This window comes from Canis lupus, chromosome 38, assembly GCF_048164855.1.
Source record: "Canis lupus baileyi chromosome 38, mCanLup2.hap1, whole genome shotgun sequence".
Lineage (NCBI taxonomy): Eukaryota > Metazoa > Chordata > Mammalia > Carnivora > Canidae > Canis > Canis lupus.
In genome coordinates, this window is record NC_132875.1 from 26560049 (window position 1) to 26587476 (window position 27428).

Consider the following 27428-nt stretch of genomic DNA (forward strand, 5'->3'; position numbering starts at 1 on the left):
CCTGGGCATTATCGGGACATGGTTCCTCTGCATGGCCTGCAGGTTGGCCTCACCTGGACCTGGTGAGTGGGGTTGTCACCTGGGCCTCACCCTTACCTGGTAACACAGGTCCCCACCTGGGAATCACCTAGGCCTGGTGAATCTGGTCCTTACCTGGTCCTCACTCAGTCCTGGTGACTTTGTTCCCCACCTGGACCTGATTGCTGTGGACGCCTTCTTGGCCTCACCTGGAACTGGTGACTCTGATCCTAACTGGGCCTCACCCACATCTGGTGACTCTGGTCCTCACCTGGTCATCATTGATACCTGGTTAGTCTGTTCCACACCTGAGCCTCACCGGGACATGATGACTCTGGAACCTCTCTGGGACTAACTCTGACCTGGTGACTCTGGTCCCCATCTGGATATCACCTGGACCAGGTGATTCTGGTACACCTCTAGGGCTCAAGGTGATCTGGTGTCTCTGGTCCTCAACTGGGCCTCACCTGGACCTAGTGAATATACCCCATCTGGGCCTCATTTGGACCTGGTGACTCTAGTCCGTACCTGGGCATCATCGGGATATGGTATCACGGCATGGCCTGCAGGTTGGCCTCACCTGGACCTGGTGAGTGGGGTTTTCCTCAACTGGGCAAAATTGGGACCCGGTGACTGTGTTCCACAAGTGGCCTCACCTGGACCAAATGACTCTGGTCCCCCTCTGGGTGTCACCATGTCCTAGTGACTGTGAACCCCACTTTGGCCTGACTTGGACCTGCTGACCATGGTTGCCACCTGCGCCTGACCTCGAACTGTTGACTCTGGTTCTTTCAAGGGCCTCCCCTGGACCTGTTGATCCTGGTCCCCACCTGGGACTCACCTGGACGTGGTGACTCTTGTCACCACCGGGCCCTCACCGGGACCTGCTTACTGTGTTCCACACCTGGGCCTCAAGTAGACCTGTTGACCATGGTCCCCAAGCCAGCCTCAAATGGACATGTTGCCTCTGATCCGCACCGGGGCCTCACGTGTACCTGGTAACTCTGGTCCTCACCTGGGCCTCATCTGGACCTAGTGACTCTGGTTCCCACCTGGACTTCACCTGGATCTGGTGACTCTGGTCCACCCCAGGACCTCTCCTGGACCTGGTGACTCCTTTCCAACATGGACCTCATGTGGATCTGGTGACTCTGGTCCTCAGTTTTGCCTCACCTGGACTTGGTGTCTCTCATCCCCACTTTGACCTAACTCAGAACTGCTGAATCTTACCCCAACTAGGCCGCATCCAGACCTGGTGACTCTTGTCCCTAGCTATGCCTCAATTCGACCTGATGAATCTGGTCCTCACGTGGGCCTCACATGTACCTGGGACTCAGCTGGATAAAGTGGCTCTGGTTCCCACAAGGGGCACACCTGATACTGCTGACTGTGGTCTTATTCTATGCCTCACCAGGACGTAGTGATTCTGTTCCCCATCTGGGCCTGCATGGCCCTAGTGCCTCTGGTCCTCACCCAGGCATCATTGGGTGATGGACCCAATGATCCTCACCCTGGATACTCTATTCCACACCTGTGCCTCACTTTGACCAGGGACTTCTGGTCCCATTCTGGGCCTCAAACTAAAGTGGTTACTCTGGTTCCACTGTGGGCCTCACCCTTACCTGGTGACTCTGGTCACCCCTTGGGCTTCACTAGGGTCTGGTGAATCTGGTCCTTAGCTGGTCCGCACCTGGATCTGGTGACTGGTCGCCACCTGGGCCTCACCTGGACTTGGTGAATCCTGTTGCCACCTGTGCCTCACCTGGACCTTGTGGCTGTGGTCCCACCTGGACCTCACCTGGATCTGGTGGCTCTGGTTCCCATATGGGGCTCTCCTGGACCTGGTTCCTGTGGTCTCCATCTGGCCTCACTTGGAACACAATGACTCTAAACAATATTTGGGCCTCTCTTGTACCTGTTGACTCTGGTCCTTACTTGGGCATCACTGGGAGCTGGATACTCTGTTATATACCTGGGTCTCACCTGGACCGGTGACTGTGGTCCCACCTGAGCCTCACCTGGACGAGGTGACTGGTTCCCAAAGGGAGCTCACCTGGACCTGGTGACTCAGATCCTCATATGGGCATCATGGGACCTGGTTTCTCACTTCCACATCGGGACCTCACATGGACCTAGTGATTCTCGTCCCACTCTGGGCCTCACCCTGATGTGGTGAATCTGGTCCCCATCTAGGCCTCACCCAGTACTGGTGACTTTGTTCCCCACCTGGACCTGATTGCTGTGGATTCTTTTTGGCCTCACCTGGAACTGGTGACTCTGAACCTATCTGCGCGTCACCCAGATCTGGTGACTCTGGCCCTCACCTGGGCATCATTGGTACCTGGTGACTCTGTTCCTCACCTGAGCCTCACCTGGACATGATGACTCTGGAACCTCTCTGGGCCTCTCCCTGACCTGGTGACTCTAGTCCCTAACTGGGCATTATCGGGACATGGTTCCACTTCATTGCCTGCAGGTTGGCCTCACCTGGATGTTGTAACTCTCGTCCTTACCTGGGTATCATCGGGACATGGTTCCTCTGCATGGCCTGCAGGTTGGCCTCACCTGGACCTGGGGTGCCTTGCCACCTGGCCTCACCAATACCTGGTGACTCAGGTCCCCACGTGAGCCTCATTTGGACCTGGTGAATCTGGTCCTTACCTGGTCGTCACCCGGAACTGGTATCTGGTCACCACCTGGGAATAACCTGGGCCTGGTGAATCTGGTCCCAATCTGGGCCTCACCCTGTCCTGGTGACTTTGTTCCCCACCTGGGCCTGATTGCTGTGGACTCTTTTTTGGCCTCACCTGGAACAGGTGACTCTGATCCTATCTGCCCGTCACCCAGACCTGGTGACTCTGGTCCTCACCTGGGCATCTTTGGTACCTGGTGACTCTGTTCCACACCTGAGCCTCACCTGGACTTGATGACTCTGGAACCTCTCTGGGCCTCATCCTGACCTGGTGACTCTGGTCCCCATCTGGATGTCACCTGGACCAGGTGATTCTTGTACCCCTCTAGGCCTCAACAGGGTCTGGTGACTCTGGTCCTCCACTGGACCACACCTGGACCTAGTGAATATGCTCCATCTGGGCCTCATTGGACCTGGTGATTCTGGTCCCTACCTGGGCATCATCGGGACACGGTTCCACTGCATAGCCTGCAGGTTGGCCTCACCTGGACCTGGTAACCCTGGTCCCTACCTGGACATCATCAGGGCATGGTTCCACTGCATGGCCTGCAGGTTCGCCTCACCTGGACCTGGTAACTCTGGTTCCTACATGGGCATCATCGGGACAGGGTTCCTCTGCATGACTCGAAGGATGGCCTCTCCTGGACCTGGTGAGGGTGGTTGCCACCTGTGCCTCGCCCGTACCTGGGGACACAGGTCCCCTCGTGGGCCTCTTGGACCTGGTGAATCTGGTCCTTACCTGGTCATCTCCCAGACCCGTGGTCTCTGGTCACCACCTGGGCCTCACCTGGACCTGGTCAATCTGGTCCCCATCTGGGCCTCACCCAGTCCTGGTGACTTTGTTCCCCATCTGGATCTGATTGCTGTGGACTCTTTCTTGGCCTCACCTGGAACTGGTGACTCTGATCCTATCTGCGCATTACGCAGACCTGGTGACTCTGGTCCTCACCTGGGCGTCATTGGGACCTGGATACTCTATTCCACACCTGGGCCTCTCTTTGACCAGGGACCTCTGGACCCATTCTGGGCCTCAAACTAAACTGGTTACTGTGGTTCCCCTTCTGGGCCTCACCCTTACCTGGAATATCTGGTCACCCCTTGGGCTTCACTTGGGCCTAGTGAATCTGGTCCTTAGCTGGTCCGCACATGGATCTGGTGACTGGTCGCCACCTGGGCCTCACCTGGACTTGGTGAATCCTGTTGCCACCTGCGCCTCACCGGGACCTTGTGACTCTTTTCCCACCTGGCATCAGTGGGACATGGTTACTCTGTTCCCCACCTGGGCCTCACCTGGACATGATAACTTTGCTCCACACTTTTACCTCAACTGGTCCTGATGACTCTGGTCCCCCCACCTAGGCCTCTATCTGGACCTGGTGACTCTGGTCCCCACCTGGTTCTCACCTGGACCTGGTGACTCTCGTTCCCACATGAACCACACCTGGACCTGGACTGTGGTGTTCTTGTAGACGGACATTTACCTGGTGACTCCGGTCCCCACTAGGGCCTCACGTGGATCTGGTGACTCTGGCCTGAAGGTTGGCCTCACCTGGACCTGGTGAGTGGGGTTGCCACCCCATACCTGGTGATTCAGTTCCCCACGTGGGCCTCTTGGACCTGATGAATCTGGTCCTTACCTGGTCCACTCCCAGACCCGGGGACTCTGGACACCACCTGGGCCTCACTTGGACGTGTTGAATCTGGTCCCCATCTGGGCCTCACCCAGTCCTGGTGACTGTGTTCCCCACCTGGACCTGATTGCTGTGGACTCTTTCTTGGCCTCACCTGGAACTGGTGACTCTGATCCTATCTGCGCGTCACCAGATCTGGTCACTCTGGTCCTCACATATGGACCATTATTACCTGGACACTGTGTTCCAGACCTGAGCCTCACCTGAACATGATGACTCTGGAGCCTCTCTGGGCCTCACCCTGACCTGGTGATTCTGGTCCCCATCTGGATGTCACCTGGACCAGGTGATTCTGGTACCCCTCTAGGCCTCATCCAGATCTGGTGACTCTGGTCCTCAACTGGGCCTCACCTGGACATAGTGAATACATTCCATCTGGGGCTCATTTGTACCTGGTTACTCTTGTCCCTTCCTGGGCATCATCGGGACATGTCTCCACTGCATGACCTGCAGGTTGGCCTCACCTGGACCTGGTAACTCTGGTCCCTACCTGGGCATCATCGGGACATGGTTCCACTGCATGGCCTGTAGGTTGGCCTCACCTGGACCTGGTAACTCTAGTCCCAACCTGGGCATCATCGGGACTAGGTTCCTCTGCATGGCCTGCAGGTTGCCCTCACCTGGACCTGGTGAGTGGGGTTGCCACCTTGCCTCACCCATACCTGGTGACACAGGTCCCACGTGGGCCTCACTTGGACCTGGTGAATCTGGTCCTTACCTTGTCCTCACCCGGAACTTGTAACTCTGGTCACCACCTGGGAATCACCTGGGCCTGGAGAATCTGGTCCCCCTCTGGGCCGCACCCAGTCCTGGTCTTAGTTCCCCACGTGGGCCTGATTGCTGTGGACTCCTTCTTGGCCTCACCTTGAAATGGTGACTCTGATCCTAACTGGGTCTCACCCAGATCTGATGACTCTGGTCCTCACCTGTGGACCATTATGACCTGGATACTTTGTTACACACCTGAGCGTCACCTGGATATGATGACTCTGGATCCCCTCTGGGCCTCAGCCTGACATGGTGACTCTGGTCTCCATCTGGATGTCACCTAGACCAGGTGAATCTGGTACCCCTCTAGGCCTCAACTTGACCTGGTGACTCTGGTCCTCAACTGGGCCTACGGGGACCTTGTGAACATGCTCCCCACCTGTGCCTCATCTGGACCTGGTGACTCTGGTTCTACCTGGGCATCATCGGGACATGGTTACTCTATTCAGCAGGAGCTGGTGAGTGTGGTTTCCACCTGCACCTCACCTGGACCTGATGATCCTGGTCTGCAAGTGAGACTACTGTGGATCTGGTGACTGTGGTCCCCACCTGGGATTCACCTGGATTTGGGGACTCCGGTCCCCATCTGGGCCTCACCTGGCCCTGTTGACCATGGTCCTCAACTGGGCAAAATTGGGAACCGGTGACTGTGTTCCACAACTGGACCTCAACTGGACCTCATGACTCTGGTCCCACCTGGGCGTCACCAGGACCTGGTGTCTCTGGTACCCACCTGGGTAGCATCAGGATATGGTTACACTGTTCACTAACAGTGACTCAGCTGGACCTATTGACTCTGGTCTTCACCTGGGCCACACCTGGACATGGTGACACTGGTTCCCACATGGGTCTCACCTGGACATGGTGAGTCAAAGCCCAACCTGGTAGTATACTGTAACTGGTGATACTCATTCCCACATGGACATATCATGGGGACCTGGTGGCTGCAGAGTTTCTAGCTTCTCATGTACCTCGTGACTCTGGTCCGCATCAGGGCCTCACCGGGACCTGGTGAGTGTGGTTGCCACCTGCACCTCACCTGGACCTTTTGATTCTGGTCTGCACCTGAGACTATCCTGGATCTGGTGACTGTGGTCCCAACCTGGGCTTACCTGGATTTGGGGACTCCGGTCCCTATCTGGGCCTCTCCTGGCCGTGTTGACCATGGTGCTCAACTGGGCAAAATTGGGACCCGGTAACTGTGCCCTCGTGACTGTGAACCCCACTTTGGCCTGACTTGGACCTGTTGACCCTGGTTGCAACCTGCGCCTTACCGCAAACTGTTGACTCTGGTTCTTTCAAGGGCCTCCCCTCTACCTGGTGATCCTGGTCCCCACCTGGGGCTCACCTGGACGTGGTGACTCTTGTCACCACCAGGGACTCACTTGGACCTGCTTACTGTGTTCCACACCTGGGCCTCAAGTAGACCTGTGGACCATGGACCCCAAGCCGGCCTCACATGGACCTGTTGCCTCTGATCCCTCCCGGGGCCTCACGTGTACCTGGTAACTCTGGTCCTCACCTGGGCCTCATCTGCAACTAGAGACTCTGGTCCCCACCTGGGCTTCACCTGGATCTGGTGACTCTGGTCACCACCTGGACTTCACATGGATCTGGTGACTCTGGCCCCCACCTGCACCTCTCCTGGACCTCGTGACTCTCTTTCCAACATGGACCTCACCTGGATCTGGTGACTCTGGTCCTCACTTTGGCCTCACCTGGAACTGGTGTCTCTCGTCCCCACTTTGACCTAACTCAGAACTGCTGAATCTTTCCCCACCTAGGCCGCACCCAGACCTGGTGACACTTGTCCCCAGCTATGCCTCAATTCTACCTGATGAATCTGGTCCTCCCTTGGGCCTCACATGGACCTGGGACTCAGCTGTGTAGAGTGGCTCTTGTTCCCACAAGGGGCTCACCTGATACTGGTGAATCTGGTCTTTTTTTTTAATTTTTTTAATTTTTTATTTATTTATGATAGTCACAGAGAGAGAGAGAGGCAGAGACACAGGCAGAGGGAGAAGCAGGCTCCATGCAGCGGGAGCCCGATGTGGGATTCGATCCCGGGTCTCCAGGATCGCGCCCTGGGCCAAAGGCAGGCGCCAAACAGCTGCGCTACCCAGGGATCCCTGAATCTGGTCTTATTCTATGCCTCAACAGGACCTAGTGATTCTGTTCCCCATCTGGGCCTGCATGGCCCTAGTGACTCTGGTCCTCACCCAGGCATCATTGGGACCTGGATACTCTATTCCACACCTGGACCTCACTTTGACCAGGGACCTCTGGTCCCATTCTGGGCCTCAAACTAAACTGGTTACTCTGATTCCCCCTCTGGGACTCACCCTTACCTGGTAAATCTGGTCACCACTTGAGCTTCACATGGGCCTGGTGAATCTGCTCCTTAGCTGGTCCGCACCTGGATCTGGTGACTGGTCGCCACCTGGGCCTCACCTGGACTTGGTGAATCTTGTTGCCACCTGCGCCTCACCTGGACCTTGTGACTGTGGTCCCACCTGGACCTCACCTGGATCTGGTGGCTCTGGTTCCCATATACGGCTCTCCTGGACCTGGTTCCTGTGGTCTCCATCTGGCGTCACCTGGAACACAATGACTCTGATACATTTTTGGGACTCTCCTGGACCTGTTGACTCTGGTCCTTAACTGGGCATCATTGGGACCTGGATAATCTCTTATATACCTGGACCTCACCTGGACCTGGTGACTGTGTTCCACCTGGGCCTCACCTGGAGGAGTTCACTGGTTCCCACAGGGACCTCACTTGGACTTGGTGACTCAGGTCCTCATATGGGCATCATGGCACCTGGTTTCTAGTTCCACATCGGGGCCTCACCTGGACCTAGTGATTCTCGCCCCCACTGGGCCTCACCCTGACGTGGTGACTCTGGTCCCCACCTGGATATCACCAGAACCGGGTGACTCTTGTCCCCCTCTGGGACTCACCCGGAGCTGGGGACACTGGTCCTAAACCTGGCCTGAACAGGACCTGGTGAATCTACTCCTAACTTAGGCCTCATCTGTACCTTGTGACTCTTTTCCCATCTGGCATCAATGGGACATGGTTACTCTGTTCCCCACTTGGGAGTCACCTGGACATGAAAACTTTGCTCCACACTTTGGTCTCAACTGGTCCCGATGACTCTGGTACCCCCACCTAGGCCTCAATCTGGACCTGGTGACTCTGGTCCCTACCTGGGCATCATCGGGACATGGTTCCTCTGCATGGCCTGCAGGTTGGCATCACCTGGACCTGGTAACTCTGGTTCCTACATGGGCATCATCGGGACAGCGTTCCTCTGCATGGCGCAAAGGATGGCCTCTCCTAGACCTGGTGAGTGTCGTTGCCACCTGTGCCTCGCCCGTACCTGGGGACACAGGTCCCCTCGTGGGCCTCTTGGACCTGGTGAATCTGGTCCTTACCTGGTCGTCTCCCAGACCCTTGGTCTCTGGTCACCACCTGGGCCTCACCTGGACCTGTTGAATCTGGTCCCCATCTGGGCCTCACCCAGTCCTGGTGACTTTGTTCCCCACCTGGATCTGATTGCTGTGGACTCTTTCTTGGCCTCACCTGGAACTGGTGACTCTGATCCTATCTGCGCATTACCCAGACCTGGTGAATCTGGTCCTCACCAGGGCATCTTTGGTACCTGGTGACTCTGTTCCACACCTGAGCCTCACCTGGACATGATGACTCTGGAACCTCTCTGGGCCTCATCCTGACCTGGGGACTCTGGTGCCCATCTGGATGTCACCTGGACCAGGTGATTCTGGTACCCCTCTAGGCCTCAACTAGATCTGGTGACTCTGGTCCTCCACTGGACCTCACCTGGACCTAGTAAATATCCTCCATCTGGGTCTCATTGGACCTGGTGATTCTGATCCCTACCTCGGCATCATCGGGAAATGGTTCCACTGCATGGCCTGCAGGTTGGCCTCACCTGGACCTGTTAACTCTGGTCCCTACCTGGGCATCATCGGGACATGGTTCCACTGCATGGCCTGCAGGTTGGCCTCACCTGGACCTGGTAACTCTAGTCCCTACCTGGGCATCATCGGGACATGGTTCCTCTGCATGGCCTGCAAATCGCCTCACCTGGACCTGGTGAGTGGGGTTGCCACCTCGGCCTCACCCATGCCTGGTGACACAGGTCCCCACGTGGGCCTCACTTGGACCTGGTGAATCTGGTCCTTACCTGGTCCTCACCCGGAACTCGTAACTCTGGTCACCACATGGGAATCACCTGGACCTGGTGAATCTGGTCCCCATCTGGGGTCATCCATTCCTGGTGACTTTGTTCCCCACCTGGACCTGATTGCTGTGGACTCCTTCTTGGCCTCACCTGGAACTGGTGACTCTGATCCTAACTGGGCCTCACCCAGTTCTGGTGACTCTGGTCCTCACCTGTGGACCATTATGAACTGGATACTCTGTTCCACACGTGAGCCTCAACTGGACATGTTGACTCTGGATCCCCTCTGGGCCTCAGCCTGACATGGTGACTCTGGTCCCCATCTGGATGTCACTTAGACCAGGTGAATCTGGTACCCCTCTAGGCCTCAACTTGACCTGGTGACTCTGGGCCCCAACTGGGCCTCACCGGGACCTAGTGAACATGCTCCCCATCTGTGCCGCATCTGGGCATGGTGACACTGGTTTTACCTGGGCATCCTCGGGAAATGGTTACTGTATTCCCCACTGGGACTGACCTGATTCTGGTAACTCTGATCCTGACTTTGGCCTCTTCTGTACCAGGTGACTCTGGCTCCACCTGGACCTCACCTGTAACTGGTGACTCTGATCCTAAGCATGGCCTCACCTGACCTGGTGACTGTGGTTCCCATCGGGACCTCACCTGGACCTCAGGTCTCTGGTTCCACCTGGGCCTCACCAGGACCTGGTGTCTCTGGTACCCACCTGGGTAGCATCAGGATATGGTTACACTGTTCACTAACAGTGACCCAGCCTGACCTATTAACTCTGGTCTTCACCAGGGCCACACCTGGACATGGTGACACTGGTTCCCACCTGGGTCTCACCTGGACATGGTGAGTGGGATCCCCACCAGGTCCTCACCTGTAACTAGTGATTCTCGTTCCCACATGGACATCATGTGGAACTGGTGGCTGCAGTGTTTCCAGATTCTCATGTACCTCGTGACTCTGGTCCCTGCCAGGGCCTCACCGGGACCTGGTGAGTGAGGTTGCCACCTGCACCTCACCTGGACCTGGAGATTCTGGTCTGCACCCGAGACTACCCTGGATCTGGTGACTCTGGTCCCCACCTGGGCTTCACCTGGATTTGGGGACTCCGGTCCCCATCTGGGCCTCACCTGGCAGTGTTGACCATTGTCCTCAACTGGGCAAAATTGGGACCCGGTGACTGTTCCACAACTGGACCTCACATGACCAGGTGACTCTGGTCCCCCTCTGGGTCTCACCGTGCCCTAGTGACTGTGAACCCCACTTTGGCCTGACTTGGACCTGCTGACACTGGTTGCAACCTGCTCCTGACCTCGATCCGTTGACTCTGGTTCTTTCAAGGGCCTTCCCTGGACCTGGTGATCCCGGTCCCCACCTGGGCCTCACCTGGACGTGGTGACACTTGTCACCACCAGGGACTCACCTGGACCTTGTTACTGTGTTGCAAACCTGGGCCTCAAGTAGTCCTCTTGCCTCTGATCCCCACCGGGGCCTCAGTTGTCTGGTAACTCTGGTCCTCACCTGGGCCTCATCTGGACCTAGTGACTCTGGTCCCCACCTGGGCTTCACCTGGATCTGGTGACTCTGGTCCCCACCAGGACTTCACCTGGATCTGGTGACTCTGGTCCCCACCTGGACCTCTCCTGAACCTGGTGACTCTCTTTCCAACATGGACCTCACCTGGATCTGGTGACTCTGGTCCTCACTTTGGCCTCACCTGACCTGGTGTCTCTCATCCCCACATTGATTAACTCGAAACTTCTGAATCTTGCTACACCTAGGCCGCACCCCGACCTGGTGACTCTTGTCCCCAGCTATGCCTCAATTCGACCTGATGAATCTGGTCCTCACGTGGTCCTCACATGGACCTGGGACTCAGCTGGATAGAGTGGCTCTGGTTCCCACAAGGGGCTCACCTGATACTGTTGACTGTGGTTTTATTCTATGCCTCACCAGGACCTAGTGATTCTGTTTGCCATCTGGGCCTGCATGGCCCTAGTGACTCTGGTCCTCACCCAGGCATCATTGGGACCTGGATACTCTATTCCACACCTGGGCCTCAGTTTGACCAGGGATCTCTGGTTCCATTCTGGGCCTCAAACTAAACTGGTTACTCTGGTTCCCCCTCTGGGCCTCACCCCTACCTGGTGACTCTGGTCACCCCTTGGGATTCACATGAGCCTGCTGAATCTTCTCCTTAGCTGGTCCGCACCTGGATCTGGTGACTGGTCGCCACCTGGGTCTCACCTGGACTTGTTGAATCCTGTTGCCTCCTGCGCCTCACCTGGACCTTGTGACTGTGGTCCCACCTGGACCTCACCTGGATCTGGTGGCTCTGTTTCCCATATGGGGCTCTCCTGGACCTGGTTCCTCTGGTCTCGATCTGGCCTCACCTGGAACACAATGACTCTGATCCATATTTCGGCCTCTCCTTGACCTGTTGACTCTGGTCCTTACCTGGGCATCATTGGGACCTGGATACTCTCTTATATTCCTGGGCCTCATCTGAACCTGGTGACTGTGGTCCCACCTGGGCCTGACCTGGAGGAGGTGACTGGTTCCCACAAGGACCTTGCCTGGACCTGGTGGCAAAGGTCCTCATATGGGCATCATGGGACCTGGTTTCTCAGTTCCACATCGGGGCCTCACCTGGACCTAGTGAATATGCTCCATCTGGGCCTCATTTGGACCTGGTGACTCTGGTCCCTTCCTGGGCATCTTCGGGACATGGTTCAGCTGCATGGCCTTCAGGTTGGCCTCACCTGGACCTGGTAACTCTGGTCCCTACCGGGGCATCATCGGGACATTGTTCCACTACATGGCCTGCAGGTTGGCCTCACCTGGACCTGGTGAGTGGGGTTGGCACCTGGGCCTCACCCATACATGGTGACACAGGTCCCCCGTGGGCCCAGTATGACCTGGTGAATCTCGTCCTTACCTGGTCCTCACCCGTACCTGGTAACCCTGGTCACCACCTGGGAATCACCTGGACCTGGTGAATCTGGTCCCATCTGGTCCTCACCCAGTCCTGGTGACTTTGTTCCCCTCTGGACCTGAATGCTGTGGAATCCTTCATGGCCTCAACTGGAAGTGGTGACTCTGATCCGACCTGGGCCTCACCCAGATCTGGTGACTCTGGTCCTCACCTGTGGACCATTATGACCTGGATACTCTGTTAAACACCTGAGCCTCACCTGGACATGATGACTCTGGATCCCCACGGGACCTCACCCTGACATGGTGACTCTGGTCCCCATCTGGATGTCACCTAGATCTGGTGAATCTGTTACCCCTCTAGGGCTCAAAAAGACCTGGTGACACTGGTCCTCAACTGGGTGTCACCGAGACCTAGTGAATATGCTCCCCACCTGCGCCTCATCTGGACCTGTTGACGCTGGGTCTACCTGGGCATCATCGGGACATGGTTACTCTGTTCCCCACTGGGAATGACCTGATCCTGGTAACTCTGGTCCTGATTTTGGCCTCTTCTGTACCAGGTGACTCAGGCTCCACCTGGGCCTCACCTGTAACTGGTGACTCTGATCCAAAGCATGGCCTCTCCTGACCTGGTGACTGTGGTTCCCATCGGGACCTCACCTGGACCTCATGTCTCTGGTCCCACCTGGGCCTCACCAGGACCTGGTGTCTCTGGTTCCCACCTGGGTAGCATCAGGATATGGTTACACTGTTCAGTAACAGTGACCAAGCCGGACCTATTAACTCTGGTCTTCACCTGGGCCACACCTGGTCATGGTGACACTCGTTCCCACCTGGGTATCACCTGGAAATGGTGAGTCAGATACCCACCTGGTCCTAACCTATAACTGTTGATTCTCGTTCCCACATGGACATCATGTGGACCTGGTGGCTGCGGTGTTTCCAGTTTGTCATGTACCTTGTGACACTGGTCCCCACCAGGGCCTCACCGGGACCTGGTGATTGTGGTTGCCACCTGCACCTCACCTGGACCTGGTGATTCTGGTCTGCACCTGAGACAAACCTGGATCATGTGACTGTGGTCCCCACCTGGGCTTCACCTGGATTTGGGGACTATGGTCCGCATCTGAGCCTCACCTGGCCCTGTTGACCATGTCCTCAACTGGGCAAAATTGGGACGCGGTGACTGTGTTCCACAACTGGACCTCACCTGGACCACGTGACTCTGGTGCCCCTCTGGGTCTCACCGTTCCCTAGTGACTGTGAACCCCACTTTCCCCTGACTTGGACCTGCTGACCCTGGTTGAAACTTGCGCCTGACCTCCAATTGTTGACTCTGGTTCTTTCAAGGGCTTCCCCTGTACCTGGTGATCCTGGTCCCCACCTGGGCTTCACATGGATCTGGTAACTCTGGTCCCCACATGGACTTTACCTGGATCTGGTGACTCTGGACCCCACCTGGAACTCTCCTGGACCTCGTGACTCTCTTTCCAACATGGACCTCACCTGGATCTGGTGACTCTGGTCCTCTCTTTGGCCTCACCTGGACCTGGTGTCTCTCGTCCCCACTTTGACCTAACTCAGAACTGCTGAATCTTGCCCCACCTAGGCCGCACACAGACATGGTGACTCTGTCCCCAGCTATGCCTCAATTCGACCTGATGAATCTGGTCCTCACGTGGGACTCACCTGGTCCTGGGACTCAGCTGGATAGTGTGGCTCTGGTTCTCACAAGGGGATCACCTGATACTGCTGAATGTGGTCTTATTCTATGCCTCACCAGGACGTAGTGATTCTGTTCCCCATCTGGGCCAGCATGGCCCTAGTGACTCTGATCCTCACCCAGGCGTCATTGGGACCTGGATACTCTATTCCACACCTGGGCCTCTCTTTGACCAGGGACCTCTGGTCCCATTCTGGGCCTCAAACTAAACTGGTTACTCTGGTTCCCCCTCTGGGCCTCACCCTGCCATGGTGACTCTGGTCACCCGTTGCGCTTCACTTGGGCCTGGAGAATCTGGTCCTTAGCTGTTCCACACCTGGATCTGGTGACTGGTCGCCACCTGGGCCTCACCTAGACTTGGTGAATCCTGTTGCCTCCTGCGCCTCACCTGGACCTTGTGACTGTGGTCCCACCTGGACCTCACCTGGACGAGGTGACTGGTTCCCACAGGGAACTCACCTGGACCTGGTGACTCAGGTCCTCATATGGGCATCATGGGACCTGGTTTCTCAGTTCCACATCGGGGCCTCACCTGGACCTAGTGATTCTCGTCCACCTCTGGGCCTCACCCTGACGTGGTGACTCTGGTCCCCACCTGGATATCACCAGAACCGGGTGACTCTGGTCCCCCACTGGGACTCATCTGGAGCTGGGGACACTGGTCCTCAGCTGATCCTCAACAGGACCTGGTGAATCTACTCCTCACTTAGGCCTCCTCTGGACATTGTGACTCTTTTCCCACCTGACATCAATGGGACATGGTTACTCTGTTCCCCACCTGGGCCTCACCTGAACATGATAACTTTGATCCACACTTTGGCCTCAACTGCTCCTGATGACTCTCATCCCCCCTCCTAGACCTCACTCTGGACCTGGTGACTGTGGTCCCAACCTGGGTCTCACCTGGGCCTGGTGACTCTCATTCCCACTAGAACCACACCTGGACCTGCTGACTGTGGTGTTCTTGTAGACTCACATTTACCTGTTGACTCCGGTCCCCACTAGGGCCTCACCTGGATCTGCTGACCGTGGCTTGCAGGTTGGCCTCACCTGGACCTGGTGAGTGGGGATGCCACCTGGGCCTCACCTATACCTCGTGACTCAGGTCCCCACGTGGGCCTCTTGGACCTGTTGAATCTTGTTGTTACCTGGTCCTCTCCCAGACCCGGGAACTCTGGTCACCACCTGGGCCTCACCTGGACCTGGTGAATCTGGTCCCCATCTGGGCCTCACGCAGTCCTGGTGACTTCGTTCCCCACTTGAGCCTGATTGATGTGGACTCTTTCTTGGCCTCACCTGGAACTGGTGACTCTGATCATATCTGCGCGTCATCCAGACCTGGTGACTCTGGTCCTCACCTGGGCATCATTGGTACCTGGTGACTCTTTTCTACACCTGAGCCTCACCTGGACATGATGACTCTGGAACCTCACTGGGCCTCACCCTTCCCTGGTGACTGTGGTCCCCATCAGGATGTCACCTAGACCAGGGGATTCTCGTATCCCTCTAGGCCTCAACCAGATCTGGTGACTCTGGTCCTCAACTGAGCCTCACCTGGACCAATTGAATATGCTCCATGTGGGCCTCATTTGGACCTGGTGACTCTGGTCCCTACCTGGGCATCATAGGGATATGGTTCCACTGCATGGCCTGCAGGTTGGACTCACCTGGACCTGGTAACTCTGGTCCCTACCTGGGCATCATCGGGACATGGTTCCACTGCATGGCCTGCATGTTGGCCTCACCTGGACCTGGTAACTCTGGTCCCTACCTGGGCATCATCGGGACACGGTTCCTCTCCATCACCTGCAGGTTGGCCTCACCTGAACCTAGTGAGTTGGGTTGCCAATTGAGCCTCACCCATACATAGTGACACAGGTCCCCAAGTGGGCCTCAATTGGACCTGGTGAATCTGGTCTTTACCTGGTCCTTCCCCGGAACTGGTAACTCTGGTCACCACCTGGGAATCACCTGGGCCTGGTGAATCTGGTCCCCATCTGGGCCTCATCCAGTCCTGGTGACTTTGTTCCCCACATGGACCTGATTGCTGTGGACGCCTTCTTGGCCTCACCTGGAACTGGTGACTCTGATCCTATCTGCGCGTCACCCAGACCTGGTGAATCTGGTCCTCAACTGGGCATCATTGGTACCTGGTGCCTCTGTTCCACACCTGAGCCTCACCTGGACATGATGACTCTGGAACCTCTCTGGTCCTCACCCTGACCTGGAGACTCTGGTCCCCATCTCGATGTCACCTGAACCAGGTGATTCTAGTACCCTTATAGGGCTCAACCAGATCTGGTGACTCTGGTCCTCAACTGGGCCTCACCTAGACCTAGTGAATATGCTCCATCTGGGCCTCATTTGGACATGGTGATTCTGATCCCTACCTCGGCATTACCGGGACATGGTTCCACTGCATGGCCTGCAGGTGTGCCTTACCTGGACCTGATAACTCTAGACCCCACCTGGGCATCATCAGGACATGGTTCCTCGGCATGGCCTGCAGGTTGGCCTCACTTGGACCTAGTGAGTGGGGTTGTCAGCTGAGACTCACCCATGCCTGGTGACACAGGTCCCAACGTGGGCCTCACGTGGACGTGGTGAATCTGGTCCTTCCCTTGTCCTCACCCGGAACTGGTAACTCTGGTCATCACCTGGGAATCACCTGGACATTGTGATTCTGGTCCCCATTGGGCCTCATCCATTCCAGGTGACTTTGTTCCCACCTGGACCTGATTGCTGTGGACTCCTTCTTGGCCTCACCTGGAACTGGTGACTCTGATCCTAACTGGGCCTCACCCAGATCTGGTGACTCTGGTCCTCACCTGTGGACCATTATGACCTGGATACTCTGTTCTACACGTGAGCCTCACCTGGACATGATGACTCTGCATCTTCTCTGGGCCTCAGCCTGACATGGTGACTCTGGTCCCCATCTGGATGTCACCTAGACCAGGTGAATCTGGTACCCCTCTAGGCGTCAACTAGACCTGGTGTCTCTGGTCTTCATCTGGGCCTCACCTGGACCTAGTGAATATTCTACCCACCTGCGCCTCGATGGACCTGGTGACTCTGATTCTACATGGGCATCATTGGGACATGGTTACTGTATTAACCACTGGGACTGATCTGATCCTGGTAACTCTGGTCCTGACTTTGGCCTCTTCTGTACCAGGTGACTCTGGCTCCAGCTGGGCCTCACCTGTTCCTGGTTACTCTGATCCTAAGCATGGGCTCACCTGACCTGGTGACTGTGGTTCCCATCGGGACCTCACCTGGACCTCATGTCTCTGGTTACACCTGGGCCTCATCAGGACCTGGTGTCTCTGGTACCCACCTGGGTAGCATCAGGATATGGTTACACAGTTCACTAACACTCATCCAGCCGGACCTAATAACTCTGGTCTTCACCTGGGGCACACGAGGACATGGTGACACTGGTTCCCACCTGGGTCTCACCTGGACATGGTGCGTCGGATCCCCACCTGGTCCTCACCTGTAACTGGTGATTTTCATTCCCACATGGACATCATGTGGACCTGGTGGCTGCAGTGTTTCCAGCTTCTCATGTACCTCGTGTCTCTGGTCCCCACCGGGGCCTCTCCGGGACCGGGTGAGTGTGGTTGCCACCTGCACCTCACATGGACCTGGTGATTCTGCTCTGCACCTGAGACTACCCTGGATCTGGTGTCTGTGGTCCCCACCTGGGCTTAACCTGAATTTGGGGACTCCGTTCCCCATCTGGGCCTCACCTGACCCTGTTGACAATGGTCCTCTACTGTGCAAAATTGGGAACCGGTGGCTGTGTTCCACAACTGGACCTCACCTGGACCAGGTGACTCAGTTCCCACTCTGGGTTTCACCGTGCCCTAGTGACTGTGAACCCCACTTTGGCCTGACTTGGACCTGCTGACCCTGGTTGCCACCTGCGCCTGACTTCGAACTGTTGACTCTGGTTCTTTCAAGGGCCTTCCCTGGACCTGGTGATCCTGGTCGGACCTGGCCCACACCTGGACGTGGTGACTCCTGTCACCAATGGGAACTCACCAGGTCCTGCTTACTGTGTTCCACACCTGGGCCTCAAGTAGACCTGTTGACCATGGTCCCCAAGCCGGCCTCACATGGACCTGTTCCTCCGATCCCCACCGGGGCCTCACGTGTACCTGGTAACTCTGGTCCTCACCTGGGCCTCATCTGCACCTAGTGACTCTGGTCCCCACCTGGGCTTCACCTGGATCTGGTGACTCTGGTCCCCACCTGGACCTCACCTGGATCTGGTGACTCTGGTCCTCAGTTTGGCCTCACCTGGACCTGGTGTCTCTCGTGCCCACTTTGACCTAACTCAGAACTGCTGAATCTTGACCCACGTAGGCGGCACCCAGACCTGGTGACTCTTTTCCCCAGCTATGCTTCAATTCGACCTGATGAATCTGGTCCTCACGTGGGCCTCACATGGACCTGGGACTCAGCTGGATAGAGTGGCTCTGGTTCCCACAAGGGGCTCACATGATACTGGTGACTGTGGTCCCACCTGGGCCTCACCTGGACGAGGTGACTGGTTCCCACAGGGACCTAAACTGGACCTGGTGACTCAGGTCCTCATATGGGCATCATGGAACCTGGTTTCTCAGTTCCACATCGGGACCTCACCTGGACCTAGTGATTCTCGTCCCATTATGGTCCTCACCCTGACGTGGTGACTCTGGTCCCCACCTGGATATCACCAGAACCGGGTGACTCTGGTCCCCCTCTGGGACTCACCCGGAGCTGGGGACACTGGTCCTCAACTGGGCCTCAACAGGACCTGGTGAATCTGCTCCTCACTTAGGCCTCGTCTGGACCTTGTGACTCTTTTCCCACCTGGCATCAATGGGACATGGTTACTCTGTTCCCCACCTGGGCCTCACCTGGACATGATAACTTTGCTCCACATTTTGGCCTCAACTAGTCCTGATGACTCTGGTCCCCCGACCTAGGCGTCAATCTGGACATGATTGCTGTGGACTCCTTCTTAGCCTCAACTGGAACTGGTGAATCTGATCCAGATTGAGGATCACCAATCTGGGCCTCACCTGGCCCTGTCAACCATGGTCCTCAACTGCCAAAATTGGGACCCGGTGACTGTGTTCCACCCCTGGGCCTCACCTGGACCAGGTGACTCTGGTCCCCCTCTGGGTCTCACTGTGCCCTAGTGACGGTGAACCCCACTTTGACCTGACTTGCACCTGCTGACCCTGGTTGCCACTTGCGCCTGACCTCGAACTGTTGACTCTGGTTCATTCAAGGGCTTCCCCTGTACCTGGTGATCCTGGTCCCCCCCTGGGACTCACCTGACGTGGTGACTCTTGTCACCACCGGGGACTCACCTGGACCTGGTTACTGTGTTCCACACATGGGCATCAAGTAGTCCTGTTGAACATGGTACCGAAGCCGGCCTCATATGGACCTGTTTCCTCTGATTCCCACCGGTGCATCACGTGTACCTGGTAACACTGGTCCTCACTTGGGCCTCATCTGGACCTAGTGACTCTGGTCCCCACCTTGGCTTCACCTGGATCTGGTGACTCTGGTCCTCAACTGGGCCTCACCTGGACCTATTGAATATGCTCCATCTGGGCCTCATTTGGACCTGGTGACTCTCTTCCCTACCTGGGCATCATCGGGACATGGTTCCACTGCATGGCCTTTAGGTGGGCCGCACCTGGACCTGGTAACTGTGGTTCTACCTGGGCATCATCGGGACGTGGTTACTCTATTCCCAGTGGGACTGACCTGATCGTGGTAACTCTGGTCCTGACTTTCGGCTCATCTGTGCCATGTGACTCTGGCTCCCCCTGGACCTCACCTATAAGTGGTGACTCTGATCCTAAGCATGGCCTCACCTGACCTGGTGACTGTGGTTTCCATCGGTACCTCACCTGGTCCTCATGACTCTGGTCCCAACTGGGACTCACCAGGACCTTGTATCTGGTACACACCTGAGTAGCATCAGGATATGGTTACACTGTTCACTAACAGTGACCCGGCCGGACCTATTACTCTCGTTTTCACCTGGTCCACACTTGGACATGGTGACACTGGTTCCCACCAGGGTCTCACCTGGACATGGTGACTCAGATCCCCAAATGGTCCTCACCTGTAACTTGTAATTCTCGTTCCCACATGGACATCATGTGGACCTGGTGGCTGCAGTGTTTCTAGCTTCTCATGTATCTCGTGACTCTGGTCCCCACCAGGGCCTCACCGGGACTTGGTGAGTGTGGTTGCCACCTGCACCTCACCAGGACCTGGTGATTCTGGTGTCCACCTGAGACTACCCTGGATCTGGTGACTGTGGTCCCCACCTGGGCTTCACCTGAATTTGGGGACTCCGGTCCCCATCTGGGCCTCACCAGGCCCTGTTGACCATGGTCCTCAACTGGGCAAAATTGGGACTCGGTGACTGTGTTCCACAACTGGACCTCACCTGGACAAGGTGACTCTGGTCCCCCTCTGGGTCTCACTGTGCCCTAGTGACTGTGAACCCAACTTTGGCCTGACTTGGACCTGCTGACCCTGGTTGCCGCCTGCGCCTGACCGCGAACTGTTGACTCTGGTTCTCTGAAGGGCCTCCCCTGTACCTGGTGATCCTGGTCCCCAATTGGGCCTCAACTGGACGTGGTGATCTTGTCACCACCGGGGACTCACCTGGACATGATTACTGTGTTCCACACCTGGGCCTCAGGTAGACCTATTGACCATGGTCCCCAAGCCGGCCTCACGTGGACCTTTGGCTCTGATCCCCGCCGGGGACTCACGTGTATCTGGTAACTCTGATCCTCACCAGGGTCTAATCAGGACCTAGTGACTCTGGTCCCCACCTGGGCTTCACCTGGATCTGGTGACTCTGGTCCCCACCTGGACTTCACCTGGATCTGGTGACTCTGGTCCCCACCTGGACCTCTCCTGGACCTGGTGACTCTCTTTCCAACATGGACCTCACCTGGATCTGGTGACTCTGGTACTCAGTTTGGCCTCACCTGTACCTGGTGTCTCTCGGCCCCACGTTGCCCTAACTCAGAACTGCTGAATCTTGCCCCACCTAGGCCGCACCCAGACCTGGTGACTCTTGTCCCGAACTATGCCTCAATTCGACCTGATGCATCTGGTCCTGACGTGGGGCACACATGGACCTGTTAATCAGCTGGATAGAGTGGCTCTGGTTCCCAAAAGGGGCACTCCTGATACTGGTGATTGTGGTCTTATTCTATGCCTCACCAGGACCTAGTGATTCTGTTCCCCATCTGGGCCTGCATGGCCCTAGTGACTCTGGTCCTCACCCAGGCATCATTGGGACCTGGATACTCTATGCCACACCTGGGCCTACCTTTGACCAGTGACCTCTGGTCCCATACTGGGCCTCAAACTAAACTGGTTACTCTGGTTCCCCTCTGGGCCTCACCCTTACCTGGTGACTCTGGTCACCCCTTGGGCTTCATTTGGGCCTGGTGAATCTGGTCCTTAGCTGGTCCGCATCTGGATCTGGTGACTGGTGGCCACCTGGCCTGACCTGGACTTGGTGAATCCTGTTGCCACCTGCGCCTCACCTGGGCCTTCTGACTGTGGTCACAACTGGACCTCACCTGGATCTGGTGGCTCTGGTTCCCATATGGGGCTCTCCTGGACCTGGTTCCTGTGGTCTCCATCTGGCCTCACCTGGAACACAATGACTCTGATCCATATTTGGGCCTCTCCTGGACCTGTTGACTCTAGTCCTTACCTGGGCATCATTGGGACCTGGATACTCTCTTATGTACCTGGGCCTCACCAGGACCTGGTGACTGTGGTCCCACCCGGGCCTCACCTGGACGGGGTGACTGGTTCCCACAGGGACATCACCTCGACCTGGTGACGCAGGTCCTCATATGGGAATCTTGGGACCTGGATTCACAGTTCCACATTGGGGCCTCTCCTGGACCTAGTGATTCTCGTCCCCCACTGGGCCTCACCCTGACTTGTGACACTGGTCCCCACCTGGATATCACCAGAACCGGGTGACACACCCGGAGCTGGGGACACTGGTCCTCAGCTGAGCCTCAACAGGACCTGGTGAATCTACTCCAAACTTAGGCTTCGTCTGGACCTTGTGACTATTTTCCCACCTGGCATTATTGGGATATGGTTACTCTGTTCCCCATCTGGGCCTCACCTGGACATGATAACTTTGCTGCACACTTTGGCCTCAACTGGTCTTGATGATTCTCGTCCCCCAACCTAGGCCTCAATCTGAACCTGTTGACTGTCGTCCCCACCTGGGTCTCACCTGGAACTGGTGACTCTCGTTCCCACATGAACCACACCTGGACCTGGTGACTGTGGTGTTCTTGTAGACTCACTTTTACCTGCCTTCTCCGGTGCCGACTAGGGCCTCACGTGGATCTGGTGACTTTGGCATGCAGGTTGGCCTCACCTGGACATGGTGAGTGGGGTTGCCACCTGGGCCTCACCCATCCCTGGTGAGTCAGGTCCCCTCGTGGGCCTCTTGGACCTGGTATCTGGTCCATACCTGGTCGTCTCCCAGCCCCGGGGCCTCTGGTCACCACCTGAGCCTACCTGGACATGGTGAATCTGATCCCCATCTGGGCCTCACCCAGGCCTGTTGACTTTGTTCCCCATCTGTATCTGATTGCTGTGGACTCTTTCTTCGCCTCACCTGGAACTGGTGACTCTGATCCTATCTGCCCGTCACCGAGACCTGGTGACTCTGGTCCTCACCTGGGCATTTTTGGTACCTGGTGACTCTGTTCCACACCTGAGCCTCACCTGGACATGATGACTCTGGAACCTCTATGGGCCTCATCCTGCCCTGGTGACTCTGGTCCCCATCTGGAAGTCACCTGCACCAGGTGATTCTCGTACCCCTCTAGACCTCAACAAAGTCTGGTGACTCTGGTCTTCCACTGGACCTCACCTGGACCTAGTGAATATGCTCCATCTGGGCCTCATTGGACCTGGTGATTCTGGTCCCTACCTGGGCATTATCGGGACATGGTTCCACTGCATGGCCTGCAGTTTGGCCTCACCTGGACCTGGTAACTCTAGTCCCTACCTGGGCATCATCGGGAGATGGTTCCTCTGCATTGGCCTGCAGGTTGGCCTCACCTGGACCTGGTGAGTGGGGTTTTCACCTGGGTCTCACACATGCCTGGTGACACAGGTCCCCACGTGGGCCTCACTTGGACTTGGTGACTCTGGTCCTTACCTGGTCCTCACCCGGAACTCGTAACTCTGGTAACCACCTGGGAATCACCTGGACCTGGAGAATCTGGTCCCCATCCGGGCCTCATCCAGTCCTGCTGACTTTGCTCCCCACCTGGACCTGATTGCTGTGGACTCCTTCTTGGCCTCACCTGGAATTGGTGACTCTGATCCTAACTGTGCCTCACCCAGATCTGGTGACTCTGTTCCTTCCTGTGGACCATTATGACCTGGATACTCTGTTCCACACCTGAACCTCACCTGGACGTGATGACTCTAGATCCCCTCTGGGCCTCAGCCTGACATGATGACTCTGGTCCCCATCTGGATGTCACCTAGACCAGGTGAATCTGCTACCCCTCTAGGCCTCAACTTGACCTGGTAAATCTGGTCCTCACTTGGACTCATCGGGACCTAGTGAGCATGCTCCCCACCTGCGACTCATCTGGACGTGTTGACTCTGGTTCTACCTGGGCATCATCGAGACATGGTGACTCTATTCCCCAGTGGGACTGACCTGATCCTGGTAACTCTGGTCCTGACTTTGGCCTCTTCTGTACCAGGTGACTCTGGCTCCACCTGGGCCTCACCTGTAACTGGTGACTCTGATCCTAAGCATGGCCTCACCTGACCTGGAGACTGCGGTTCCCATCGGGACCTCACCTGGACCTCGTGTCTCTGGTCCCACCTGGGCCACACCAGGACCTGGTGTCTCTGGTACCCACCTGGGTAGCATCAGGATATGGTTGCACTGTTCACTAATAGCGACCCAGCCAGACCTATTAACTCTGGTCTTCACCTGGGCCACACCTGGACATGGTGACACTGGTTCCAACCTTGGTATCACCTGGACATGGTGAGTCGGATCCCCACCTGGTCCTCACCTGTAACTGGTGATTCTCATTCCAGCATGGACATCACGTGGACCTGGTGGCTGCAGTGTTTCTAGCTTCTCATGTACCTCGTGACTCTGGTCCCCACCAGGGCCTCACCGGGACTTGGTGAGTGTGGTTGCCACCTGCACCTCACCTGGACCTGGTGATTCTGGTCTGCACCTGAGACTACCCTGGATCTGGTGACTGTGGTCCCCACCTGGGCTTCACCTGGATCTGGTGACTCTGGTCCCCACCTGGGCTTCACCTGGATTTGGGGACTCTGGTCCCCAACTGGGTCTCACCTGACCCTGTTGACCATGGTCCTCAACTGGGCAAAATTGGGACCCGGTGACTGTGTTCCACAACTGGACCTCACCTGGACCAGATGACTCTGGTCCCCCTCTCGGTCTCACCGTGCCCTAGTGACTGTGAACCCCACTTTGGCCTGTCTTGGCCCTTCTGACCATGGCTGCCACCTGCGCCTGACCTCGAAATGTTGACTCTGGTTCTTTCCAGGGCCGACTTGGACCTGGTGATCCTGGTCCCAACCTGGGCCTCTCCTGGACGTGATGAAACTTGTCACCACCGGGGACTCACCTGGACTTGGTTACTGTGTTCCAAACCTGGGCCTCAAATAGACCTGTTCACCAAGGTCCCCAAGCCGGCCTCACAAGGACCTGTTGCCTCTGATCCCCACCGGGGCCTCACATGTATTTCGTAACTCTGGTCCTCAGCTGGGCCTCAGATGGATCTGGTGACTCTGGTCCCCACCTGGAAGTCACCTGGATCTGGTGACTCTGGTCCCCACTTGGACCTCTCCTGGACCTGGTGACTCTCTTTCCAACATGGACCTCACCTGGATCTGGTGACTCTGGTCCTCAGTTTGGCCTCACCTGGACCTGGTGTCTCTCGTCCCCACTTTGACCTAACTCAGAACTGCTGAATCTTGCCCCACCTAGGCCACACTCAAACCTGGTGACTCTTGTCCCCAGCTATGCCTCAATTCGATCTGATGAATCTGGTCCTCACGTGGGCCTCACATGGACCTGGGATTCAGCTGGACAGAGTGGCTCTGGTTCCCACAAGGGGTTCACCTGATACTGGTGACTGTGGTCTTATCCTATGCCTCACCAGGACCTAGTCATTCTGTTCCCCATCTGGGCCTGCATGGCCCTAGTGACACTGATCCTCACCCAGGCATCATTGGGACCTGGATACTCTATTCCACACCTGAGCCTCACTTTGACCAGGGACCTCTGGTCCCATTCTGGGCCTCAAACTAAACTGGTTACCCTGGTTCCCCCTCTGGTACTCACCCTTACATGGTGACTCTGGTCACCCCTTGGTTTTCACTTGGGCCTGGTGAATCTGGTCCTTAGCTGGTCCGCACCTGGATGTTGTGACTGGTCGCCTCCTGGGCCTCACCTGGACTTGGTGAATCCTGTTGCCACCTTGGCCTCACCTGGACCTTGTGACTGTGGTCCTACCTGGACCTTACCTGGATCTGGTGGCTCTAGTTCCCATATGGGGTTCTCCTCGACCTGGTTCCTTGGTCTCCATCTGGCCTCACTTGGAAAACAATGACTCTGATCCACATTTGGGCCTCTCCTGGATCTGTTGACTCTGGTCCTTCCCTGGGCATCATTGGGACCTGGATACTCTCTTATATACCTGGGCCTTACCTGGACCTTGTGACTGTGGTCCCACGTGGGCCTCACCTGGACGAGGTGACTGGTTCCCACAGGGCCCTCACCTGGACCTGGTGACTCAGGTCCTCATATGGGCATCATGGTACCTGGTTTCTCAGTTCCACATCGGGGCCTCACCTGGACCTAGTGATTCTCGTCCCCCTCTGGGCCTCTCCGTGACGTGGTGACTCTGGTCCCCACCTGGATATCACCAGAACCGGGTGACTCTGGTCCCTCTCTGGGTCTCACCCGGAGCTGGGGACACCGGTCCTAAACAGGGCCTCAACAGGACCTATTGAATCTACTCCTCACTTTGGCCTCGTCTGGACCTTGAGACACTTTTCCCACCTGGCATCAATGGGACATGGATATTCTGTTCCCCACCTGGGCCTCACCTGGACATGGTAACTTTTCTCCACACTTTGGCCTCAACTGGTGCTGATGACTCTGGTCCCCCGAGCTAGGCCTCAATCTGGACCTGGTGACTGTGGTCCCCACCTGTGTCTCACCTGGACCTGGTGACTCTCGTTCCCACATGAACAACACCTGGACCTGGTGACTGTGGTGTTCTTGTAGACTCATATTTACCTGGTGACTCCGGTCCCCACTAGGGCCTCAACTGGATCTAGTGACTCTACCAAAATTTGGCCTCACCTGGACCTGGTGAGTGGGGTTGCCACCTGGGCCTCACCCATACCTGGTGACTCAGGTCCCCGCGTGGGCCTCTTGGACCTGGTGAATCTGGTCCTTACCTGGTTCTCTCCCAAACCTGGGGACTCTGGTCACCACCTGGGCCTCACGTGGACCTGGTGTATCAGGCCCCATCTGTGCCTCACCCAGTCCTGGTGACTTTGTTCCCCACCTGGACCTGATTGCTGTGGACTCCTTCTTGGCCTCACCTGGAACTGGAGACTCTGATCCTAACTGGGTCTCACCCAGATCTGGTGAAACTGGTCCACACCTGTGGACCATTATGACCTGGATACTCTGTTCCACACGTGAGCCTCACCTGGACATGATGACTCTGGATCCCCTAGGGGCCTCACCCTGACATGGTGACTCTGGTCCCCATCTGGATGTCACCTAGACCAGGTGAATCTGTTACGCCTCAAGGGCTCAAATAGACCTGGTGACTCTGGTCCTCAACTGGGCCTCACCGAGACCTAGTGAATATGCTCCCCACCTGCGCCTCATCTGGACCTGGTGACGCTGGGTCTACCTGGGCATCATCGGAACATGGTTACTCTGTTCCCCACTGGGACTGACCTGATCCTGGTAACTCTCGTCCTGTATTTGGCCTCATCTGTACCAGGTGACTCTGGCTCCACCTGGGCCTCACATGTAACCTGTGACTCTGATCCTAAGCATGGCCTCACCTGACCTGGTCTCTGTGGTTCCCATCGGGACCTCACGTGGACCTCATGTCTCTGGTCGCACCTGGGGCTCACCAGGACCTGGTGTCTCTGGTACCCACCTGGGTAGCATCAGGGTATGGTTACACTGTTCACTATCAGTGACCCAGCCGGACCTATCAACTCTGGTCTTCACCTGGGCCACACCTGGACATGGTTACACTGG